We start from the raw sequence: 10,513 nt of genomic DNA, 5'->3' as shown, positions 1-10,513 counted from the left end.
GAGCTATAGCTGGAATTACCGGCCTTGGGAACGCGCCGCGAACTTTGAAGCACTCTAACGAAAACCATGCACCTCTCCGCCATTTAAAGGCAAGCGACAGCATTTGTTCGCTCACGTTCTAATCCCAGAATTGTTTCTGGGCCACACTGAGACACCGGGTGTACCTTGCAGGATTCATCTCTCAGGAAATCGAATCTCAGCCCTGCTGCACACCGCTGTTTTCGGTATTCGTGGTGCATCCTCGAAGACAAATGCTTCAGCAATTACCGGAATGTGCCTCGAATGGCGCGCCCATGCGCGTCGGGGACCACGCGAAGCGTGTGCAGCCCGCGCGTGGTGTCCGCCTATAGTGAAACGGGCTCCGTTCACGCCTCATTACGGCCGCCGACAGAGGTGTTCCTAATAAGTGGCTTTAACGGGATGGGCCCCCGCCTCTCGTAATGTGCGTGGTGGCAGGCAGCATATACGTTTCGGCACTTGCGGGTTCCACGGTGCACGCACTCGGTTGGTACTCTGCCAGGATATATAAGATACAGCATCCCATGGGCAGAAGACTCCTGCGGGCACTTAGACGTGACTGCCACCCAGCTAGGCGTCTGGCTGTCAGCAGTCGCTGACGTTTTTCTTGACACTGCGCAGGTAAGCTTGGAACAGGCTTACTCTTCTTTCCCGAACCAGAGCTTCTTTCCAGATTTATGTTCGATGCTCCAGCTTTTTACGACGAATTTTCCTGCTAGGACTCACGAACAGGGCCTGCGTAGGCCCGACTGGAAAAAACAGGTGTAGAGAATTCTGTGTTGGGTGACGACTTACCTCAAAACTCTCGCTATAAACGCAAAAGAGAAGCGGTTTCCCTAAGCTAGTTTCAGCTGAATTGTTTTGTGATAAAAATGGGACAGAATTGTTTTAATTTCGAAAGTGAAGCGGTGTTCATTGTGATCATGACGAAACTCCCGCTAATTTCAATACGAACTTGACTCCCGGCAGGCCGCACAACTGAAATCTGCTTGATTTAAAAGCGTCGCAGGCACCAACTTCTTCTGTTTTAATTCCGGGCTGCGGCAAAATTAAGGGTGCAATGACGTCACAAGAGAAAAAATGCAGGCAAAGGCGGTTGCTTCGGTCCAGTAGTATGATGATGGTGATGATGATGATGATATGTCGCTGCCGGTTCTAAGAAAACGACTGCACTGGCGTCAACCAATTGTGGTGAGGGCGTCCGGTGGTTGTGCGCAAACTCGCTGATTTGTAACCAACTTTCGACAATGGTATGCGTGCAGGCAAAGCGGATAGAAATCACGCGCGTGTACGTTAACTCTTTCGTTACCGCGGGAAATTGACCAATTTTGAAGGGTCTAACAAAACATTTTTTTGTGCTATACATATCGGTTAGGCACACATTGCAGTGACATACAATGCAGATTATTCCACGTGCTTTCCAACGACACCAGTTTTATTAATGTTTTCCTAAATAATGATTCCTAAAAAAATTATCAAATTCGAAATTTTTGTCCGCGCGTCGAAGAAAAAAGAAAAAAGTAAGTTGTGTATAATAAACCACGTGTAGTAGAAAAAATTTAGAATATACATTTTGTAGGTAGACATTTCAAGAACCCGTCCTAGAAAAAAAAAATGAGTTGCGCAGTACAATTTGTCAGATATAAAAGAAAATGTTAGCCCACGTGGTGCCCATGCCATGTGGTGAAGCCCAACCTCTATTTCAAGTTTTGCTATTTTGGATAGTTCTCTAGAAGAAATCTGGTGGTTTGACATTATTAAAGGCCCAAATTAGCCTCCACGTGATGTAAAAACACCTTGTCAATGATTATGACGGGCACAATATTGAAGGCAAGCAAGCGATGTGAAAAAATCCGCTTGGAGTTGAGAACCAAACTCTTTGGTGGATGCTTGTTGACGTTCTGATGATCGCTCATCAGTCAGAACTTTCATTTGCGTTTTATTATAATGTTCTGACTCACTATGGTAGCCCTGCTTGCAGGAATAAGGTACGATGCGCTAGAATCATGCCCAGCAAGCTTTCACCAAGCCGCCGTCGGGCTGTGAAGCGAGTTCAGCACTACGAGCCTACTACATTGCAGCGCCACCTAACAATTTCGAAAAGAAACAAATACAAGGCTGTTGGAGACTTTGTCAGAATAAACAGTACTACTAAGAAGCGACACTAGACTTGCGGAAATACCCTCGTATGAAACCGAAACTGGCCGGTGAACAGCTGGCGGTGTTCAAGGCCAATTGGAAGCGTTCTCCTCGTCCGAACTGATACCCGACGACTTGGTGTTATCGTTTGACTTTCAGCGGGAGCTCTTATCGCAGAAGCAAGGCGTAGATAAAGTGGAAGCGCGAGCGGCATGCTTGTTTTGAGGAGCAGTAGCGGGCAACGGAGGCGCCATGGCAAATGATCTTGTAGTTGGGTAACTGCGTAGTAGCGCCAAATATGAATTTCGCAATGCGAAAACGAAACCGAAACTGCTGGAAACTGGTTGACAATGTCATGCACACTTGCTAGACATGCGGGGGACCATCAGAAATAAGCTTTGGGAGAATAAAGCTGCCCTTTGTACGAACCAAAGATCATTAGTGAATAGCTGAGGCCAATTTCAAGTAATTATCACCTCTCAACGCTGTCGGATTACAAAGCTGACCCCGTTATTTGGTATTTGACTTGCCAGGAGCCTTTTGACAAAAAAAATATTATGGTAATGCAGCCTAACCACGACCTGCATCCTTTTTTCTCAAGTGAAGCAGCCACGCCCCCTTCGTCAAAAACACGCGCACCTCAGCTCGCAAAAAACGCCGCCAAAAAACTCAATATCGCCGTAGCGGGAAAATTTAACCTGTTTCTAAACGGGCAATGCCTAGACTAATCACTGGCTGTATTAGGTGTACCAGAAACGACTACAACATGTCGAAATAGGCAATATAAATCATCGATCACCGGTGATCGATTTGAATAGGCGTGGTAACGAAAGAGTTAAGGAACTACAGATGATCAAAATGAATCCGGGGCCTAATGCGATAGCCCACATCATTTCCGATGCGGGTTGCTTCGGCGCTTCGATACTGAAAGTTGATCTTCATAGCCGTCGAACATTTCCGGAGTTATCTGCTATGAAGTATTCGTCCGCTGACGAAAAAGAGAGTGGTTTCATCTTTAAAGTAAACTTCCGGTTTAAGGCTTACGGGACCCCCGAAAACCTATTTTTCGACCTTTTCAGCAACCTAAATGCTTTTAGAACCTGGTCAATAAGCACACCCAGTCCATAGACTAGGTTACCACGAAATACCCCAACCAAACATCAAGCTGCATGGGAGCCAAAGAATTTAGGAACTCGTTCGAAAGATTTTTCATTCTTTATCAGCGTTCATCAAAGTCTGGGCACTGCTTGTGTGTTTGGGTGATGTGCCACGGAGCAATATTGCCGCTATTATGCCCGTGTGTTTGAGATTTCGGTGCGCGTTAAAGATCCCCAGATGGTCAAAATTAATCCGAATCCCTCCACTACGGCGCGCCTGTGAAGCGTCGGCGCGTTCAACCCAACAATGATGAATATTGCCGCTATTGGTCGCATTCATTTCAGTTACGATCATGCACGCATCCGATAGCCAGTTAAAAAAATATTAGGCCAACCATAGTAGAGAGTGTAATATATAAAAACATAACCGCAAAAACACAAAAATGAGAAAAGAAACAAGCAAACAAGTCGCCTTGTCTGTCATGCTTGTTTCTTTTTTTTTGTCTGTTGTTTTGCTCTTCACCTTCTTTAGGTATTTGGTGAAAACTGCCCACATACCTATAATAGGCAATGCTTCGGCGAGAAAATAACACAGTTCCGAATTACTGGCGAACTATTGTTCTCAATGTGTTTCTGAAGCTACACAGGGGATATATGAGAGGTGCGGTATACTGGAAGGTGGCCGATCGATGCCTGTGTCTTTCAGCGTGCGCCAAAACCTTGTCCACACTGGCATGCTTGTATTTTTTCTGCATAAATAGGGCCTCAATGACAAGCAACAGAACCCGCGGCTTCGATAGTCACCAGTGGAATGCCGTACGCACTCAGTATCTGCGAAGTATATATAATTCTACCACTACGTATACCCCACTCTAAGGCAATCCTGTGGTCCAGCTTCGCCTCAATGCCCTGTATTGTCCAATCCAAGCAGCCAACTATAAAATTTCCGCGAACGAGGATGCAGAGCAGTTGTGAGTTGCGCATCGTTTGTCATCCTTTCTCTGTATGTCCAGTTAGCGCAAACTTCGCAATTCGCAATTCATGACCCTGCAACACTTTCGATTAGCGCTTTCATTCTATCCTTCGCGTCTGGAACCCCTGCGAAAGCTATAGTTATTGCCAGCACCAGATACGCGTTCCATTTCTGCTTTGTTTTTGTTGCTTTTTTTTTAAGTTGCTATGGAAAAGCGTTTGTTGCTGCAACTGAAGGAAGACCGACCGACAGCCGCTACATGGCCTTAGTGACGTAATTCGACCCGTCGAAGAACGCTAAGACCGGGAAAGAGAGAACCATTTTTTGAGCAAGTGTACAAGTTATCTGATGGTATACAAGCAGTGATTTTTGGCTGAGGTACTTCGCGACCCCCTAATCTAAGTATGGGTGTGTTGGGTGCGTACGTTCTGCAAGCATTTAAGATTCCAAAAACAGCTCAAAAAGTGTTGCAGGGTCTCTTTAACGGCAAAACATTGGGCACTCTGAGTGCTTTGCGGGGAAGTTTAACCACATGATTGCCTGAGAGTGTTGGAGGAACTATATGCAAATTTGTCTCGGGCCGCACTACCGATGCGCCCTTCAATTTCGTAGCAAGAAGGAGTAATCAGGTACTGCCTCACATTAACGAACACCAGCACAGAGGAGGCCAAAACTGGCGTCCTTCTCAGGGCCGTAAGGTATGGAGAATTCCAAGGAGAAAGCCTCCAAGTAATTGCGGACTCTAAAAAAGCCGTGCAAAACATTATAAATGGCCGAATCCACAAAAGGCTCACAAATAGTTTACCTCTAAATATCACTAAGTAGCAAAACAACATTTGGACGCCAGGACATGAGGAGCTCGGGGGTAATGAGAGAGCAGACCAAGCTGCGCGAGAACTTTCTAATCGCTCAGCCAGTGGTCCTAGCTTACTCACCCCTCTCCCCCAATACCTTCGGTGAGCGACTGAACATTCAAAGAAAAGCCAGAGCTCTCTTTCCTCCACCAGATAAAAGCCTAACAGCGGCAGAGCATCAATCTCTCAGACAAATGCAGACGAACACCTATCCCAACATCCTCAGACTATCCAAGATGTTCCCCGAGAAATTCTCAAACGCATGTAATAAGTGCTTTGAAATATCCACCCTGTTCCATGCATCCTGGGGTTATCGTATTATATGGCCCTACACCCAGTTATATGAGCTAAAGGAGGCAGCTCTGGCCAGCTCTGACCCTGGGGTTCAGAAGTTCAGAAGACTGGGGCAGAGGAAGCAGGGGTCTGGAAGGAAGGAACATACCCTAGTTCCATCAAGACCGTTCATTTCAAATAAACGTTTCATCTCTCTCTCTCTCTCTCTCTCTCTCTCTCTCTCTCTCTCTCTCTCTCTCTCTCTCAATCTCGGAGGGCACTTATACGGTAGGTGTATGGTTAATGCCTGGTTAATACCTCCAGCTGGCGCAGTATCCGAGCTGCAGTTAGATTATGGAAAACAATTATTCCTCCTTTCATCCCTTTTCTTGTGCTTCCGCTGGTGCGAGCTCATGCGCATTGCATTGGCATGGCTTTGCTGGGCACGTCCAGAGACAAGAATACGAACCGACGGAGTAGAATAAGCAGAGAGATGGATTTTCATAATTTCTGCAGAATACGTTCGACATTATTTGGGCTGTTTTCTGCTAACACGTTTTTTTGGAGCAGTTGACTAGTGTTGAACATTAATGCAGGCCCACAGTCTCAAATGTACCAAAAGGTCTCAAAAGTACCAAAAGGAAGGAAGGAAGTAAACTTTATTTTCCTGAGCACCCTTAGTCCAGGGCGCCGTCTTGGGAAGCCGTGGCCATGGCTTCCTCCGCTCTGGACGTCAGCAGGAGCTGTGTCGCAGCGCTGGGGTCAGCCAGACTTGCCTCCCAGGATGCTAGAGTTGGATTCAGGATGGGGGTCAACTTTGGATGTCGATCACAGGCCCATATTGTGTGGAATATGTTTGGGTAACCTCCGCAGAACGAGCAAGTAGGGGTGCCGGGTAAATTTCGAAAGCGATGTGTGAGATGTTCAGTGGGTAATGTGCTTGTCTGAATCTGTCGGAGGAAGACGGACTGCCGCCTTGTGAGTGTACGACGGGGGGAGGGATGTACCTTGCGCTGCGCGAGAAAAGACTCGAGGTATTCGCGCGGGCTAAAAGACGGCTGTGCATCACTTAAGGACGGCTGTGTACCGCTTAAAGTTGATGAGAGCTGGTCAGGTGCCCGGTAAATAATTGCTCGGGCGAGCGTATGTGCCCGCTCATTTCCTGCCAAACCCTCGTGCCCAGGAGTCCAAATAATGTGGAACGTGTACGGCTTGTAGTCGAGCGCGTCTTTGATGAGGCGGGCTGTGCGGTGGTGCAGATCATTTCTGATCAACTGTCTGCAGGCGGCTTGCGAATCGGTGACGATGGTGATGGGTGTTTGCGGACGAACTATATGGATGGTAGCGGCGTATATGGCTCGTGCAATAGATCGAGTTTCTAGGTCGTCTATATCATGTACATCTGGTTCAAGCGTGACTAGTTCGTAGTTGAGGGGTCCGACGACAGCCGTGATGCCTCCCTCATCTTCCCCAGGATGTGCGTCAACGTAGTAAACGTGCTTGACGGGGCCGAGGCGCTGCAGCGTTTTCGAGAGGACGTTGGTCCTGATGTGGCGCCGTTCAGCATGCCGGTCGGGGTCCATGTTCTTGGGCAGGGGAGCGATGGTGTTGCGTGCTCGGTGTTCAAGGGAGAGGCATCTTTTTTCCTGCGATGCGGATGATGGTGGGTCCGCAGAGTAGCCAAGACCCTGCAGGATGGCCCTGCCTTGGTCGGTGCTATGGAGTCGGTGGAACTGTCCTAGGCGCTGCGCACTTAGGAGCTCCTCCAGTGTGTTGGTGACTCCGGTGGCCTGGAGCGCTTGCGTCGATGTATATTGCGGCACTCCTAGTGCTTGCTTTAAGGCCTTCCTTCGAACTACATTTATGCGTTCGAGCTCCGTCTTCGAGGGATTTTGATATGGGAGGTGATACAATATACGGGAGTCGATGAGCGCTGCGCTGAGTCGCACAAGGTCGGCCTCTCGCATTCCCTTGTGCCGATTGGCTATGCGGCGTAGCATATGTATCACCTGTGTCCCTTGATCTAGCAACTTCCGTATGGTCATAGTTGCTTTCGCCAGTTGCTCTGGATTGTGAGACCCAGAACCCTGATGTGAGAGCGTTGGGGAATTGGTCTGCCTTCTATGGTGATGTGCAGTTCTTCTTGTTTCTGATGCGCCGTGTGCTTCGTGACCACCAAGAATTCGGATTTCTCAGGTGAGCAAGAGAGGCTGCCCCGGGTCGCGTATCTTGCGGTTGCATCAGCAGCTTCTTGTAGCGCCTGCTCTATTTCAGCCGGGGATCCTTCCTTGGTCCATATTGTCATGTCGTCCGCATAAATGGCATGTTTAACGCCACGTATGTGGGCGAGCATTTTGGGCAGATCCTTCATTGCAAGATTGAAAAGCGTTGGAGACAAGATGGAGCCCTGCGGTGTGCCTCTGTTTGGGGGTTGTTGGATGCTCAATTCATAAGGTCCAAGGGTGAGCGTTATGCTGCGGTCTCGAAGAAAATCTCTAATGTAATTGTACATTTTCTGGCCACAATTCGTGCTTTCTAGATTCTGTAGGATGAGGTCATGTGTGACATTATCAAAAACTTTAAATAGGTCTAATGCCAGTATTGCCCGCATCTGCGCTGAGCTAGGGTCATCCAGGATGTCCTCTTTGAGCTGCAGGAGACAGTCTTGTGTAGATATAGATTTCCGATAACCAATTAGTGTGTGAGGGAAGGCTTTCGTGCATTCTAGATGTCTGTGGAGCCGGTCTAGTACTATCTTCTCCATCAGTTTGCCGAGGCAAGACGTGAGGGATCTTGGTCGGAGATTGTCTAAGCTGAGCTTCTTCCCAGGCTTTGGGATGAGGACTTCTTTCGCTGTTTTCCAGGCTTGGGGGAGTGGCCCTGTCTGCCAGGCGCTGTTGATATACTCCGTTAGTGTTTCGCAGTCCTTGTCCGTTAGGTTGCGGAGTAATTTGTAAGTGATTTTGTCGGGACCCGGAGTAGTGTTGCGCCTTAGCTGCTGTAACACTGCTCGGACTTCCGCTACCGTGATGTCGGCTTCCAGTTCTTGGTCATCTGGCTGGAGTCCAGTGTAGTCACTGTAACTTGGCGCGTCTGCGGCAGGTAGGTACTTGGCAGCGAGCTGTTGGAGCAGCACATCGGGCTGTACGCCCTGCTGATGCAAGAGACGGAGGACGTCGTTGGTTGATCCGCCTTCGTCTCATTAGGTTGTATGAGAGCCCGTAGGAGAGCCCAAGTGCTGCGCATGCCAAGTGTCCCACTGAGACGTTCGCACAGTGAGTGCCAGTTGTTTCGTGTGAGAGATTGAGCGTATTGCTGTGCTGCAACAGATAGTTTAGCTATTCTGGCTTTGAGCTTGCGGTTGTGCTTATTCTTCCATCTCTTCACGAGTCCCCTCCGGGCTTCCCAGAGATGAAAGAGATGAGGGTCGATGTCCGGGTGCTCTTCTGTTGTCTGAACTATGGTGGTACATTTTACAAGCCTCTCGTTCAATTCGTTTATCCATTCGTCTAAACTGACTGGTGACTGTTCATATTGCTGGGAGCGAAAGCTGTGCCAGTTTGTAATATTGACTTATTTTCTCCGGCGCTTGAGGTTGGCTACTTGGACTAGAGTTTCGATAATATTGTAGTCACTTGTAAGTGACTCGTGGGAGTTGCTCCACTGGCATGTGTACTCTCCTTTGAACAGGGTAAGGTCAGGGGTTGTGTCCTTTTTGGCCGAGTTTCCTTCTCTGGTAGGTTGATTGATATCATTGAGTAGAGTGTACCCGTGTTTGTTGACAAGCGCGTCGAGTTTACGTCCCTTCGCAGTGATGCGGCTGTACCCCCATGCCGCATGCGGAGCGTTGAAGTCACCCCCGATAAGGTGCGCAACGCGCTTATTTGGAATATTTTCGAATATTCGATTGCAGTTTGCTCCATACGCCCGCGGCGGACTGTACAGGTTTGTTATTAAAATTGTCTGCGGCTTACTCCGTTTTTTCGTAGGCTGCGGTACAATTTCAATTGTTACGGTGTGCAGGCTGTCGCCGGCGTGCGCGTGCACCTCGGTGGCCGTTAGTGATTTGTTTACTAATGTGGCTATCTTGCATGTGTTGTCCCGTATGTCCCCGGTATCAAATGTTTGGTACCCAGCGACACGTGCCGATGTCATTGTTTCCTGTAGGAGAATTACGTCGGGCTTGGGTGAAACATTTTGAGGTGTTGGAGAAGCAGTCCTCTTTTGGTTCGAAGTCCTCTACAGTTCCAATGCCAAACTAGAATATCATCAGATGGGTTATTACACGGTTGTGGGGGGGGGAATGTTCGAGGTCACCTGCGGTCTAGTTGTCCCCATTGTTGGTGTGTAGAGTTCGCTGGCGCTGGGTGGCCTCTGAGGCGTAGGGATGCGAGCGGGGTGACGTAAAACGGTGTGCCGAGGAGGGTGTTGACTCCAGGCCATCTAAGCGTCTCTGGATGTCCTGTTGTGATTGCTGTATGGCTTTCAGTGATTGCTCTATTTTTTCCATCATTAGGGCTAGTTGAGAGGCTGACTGTTCAGCTTTCTGCTCAATCTCTATAAAACGGGCCTCTGTTTTCTTCTCCAACTCCTCTGCCGCTTTCGTGGCGGCCTATAGCTTAGCGGTGATCACACTGATTTGGGTCTTGAGCTCCGACAACTCGAGTTCTTGGTTATTAACGACGACAGCGCACTGTCGTTTGCTGGGGGGATTGTCCAGGTCGCGCTTTTGTGTCAAAGAGGTTCGGCGGGGAGACTCCTCTTCGCTATTCTGTATCGGGGGGTCCTCGCTAGTGTCCATTATGTTTGTACCCGCGGTTTGCGACTCAGTGGGCGGAGCTATGGGTGTGTCGTCGGGAATGCGTCTCAATGACTCAGCAATGCTTGGCTTTGGGCCGAGGAGCGCTCGTTTGTACGCTTCTGACTGCCATGTGGGTGTGGTGTATTTGCGTGTGTTTTTGTGCACTGAGGGACCAAAAGGTCTCGAAAGGTGTCAAAAGTACCTTCTCAACAAAACGGCTGCGATCTCTCGTTGCATTTCAGTTTAATTGAGTAAAAACGATTTATTTGTAGGCACAAACTGCAGGTATTTAAAGTCACTTTCCCTTTTTTATTATTGCCAGACTCATCGATTTCTGCCCTCATTATATCGTCAAATA

General features: G+C 48.5%; 1 protein-coding gene across 1 annotated transcript in view; it reads left to right on the top strand.

Moving 5' to 3' along the window:
* The first annotated feature begins 555 nt into the window (after positions 1–555).
* Positions 556–10,513, top strand: part of LOC144170642 (uncharacterized) — a 49,783-nt gene continuing 39,825 nt past the window's right edge. Inside the window, exon 1 of the mRNA XM_077700575.1 lies at positions 556–639. The gene's annotated coding sequence lies outside the window, so the exon portion shown is untranslated. The remainder of the gene's footprint in view (positions 640–10,513) is intronic.

The sequence above is a fragment of the Haemaphysalis longicornis genome, unplaced genomic scaffold, assembly GCF_048455015.1.
Source record: "Haemaphysalis longicornis isolate Haplotype H1 unplaced genomic scaffold, Haemaphysalis longicornis Haplotype H1 scaffold_1, whole genome shotgun sequence".
NCBI classification, from domain to species: Eukaryota; Metazoa; Arthropoda; class Arachnida; order Ixodida; family Ixodidae; genus Haemaphysalis; species Haemaphysalis longicornis.
The sequence above is the reverse complement of the archived record's forward strand: the minus strand, read 5'-3'. Positions and strand labels throughout refer to the sequence as shown.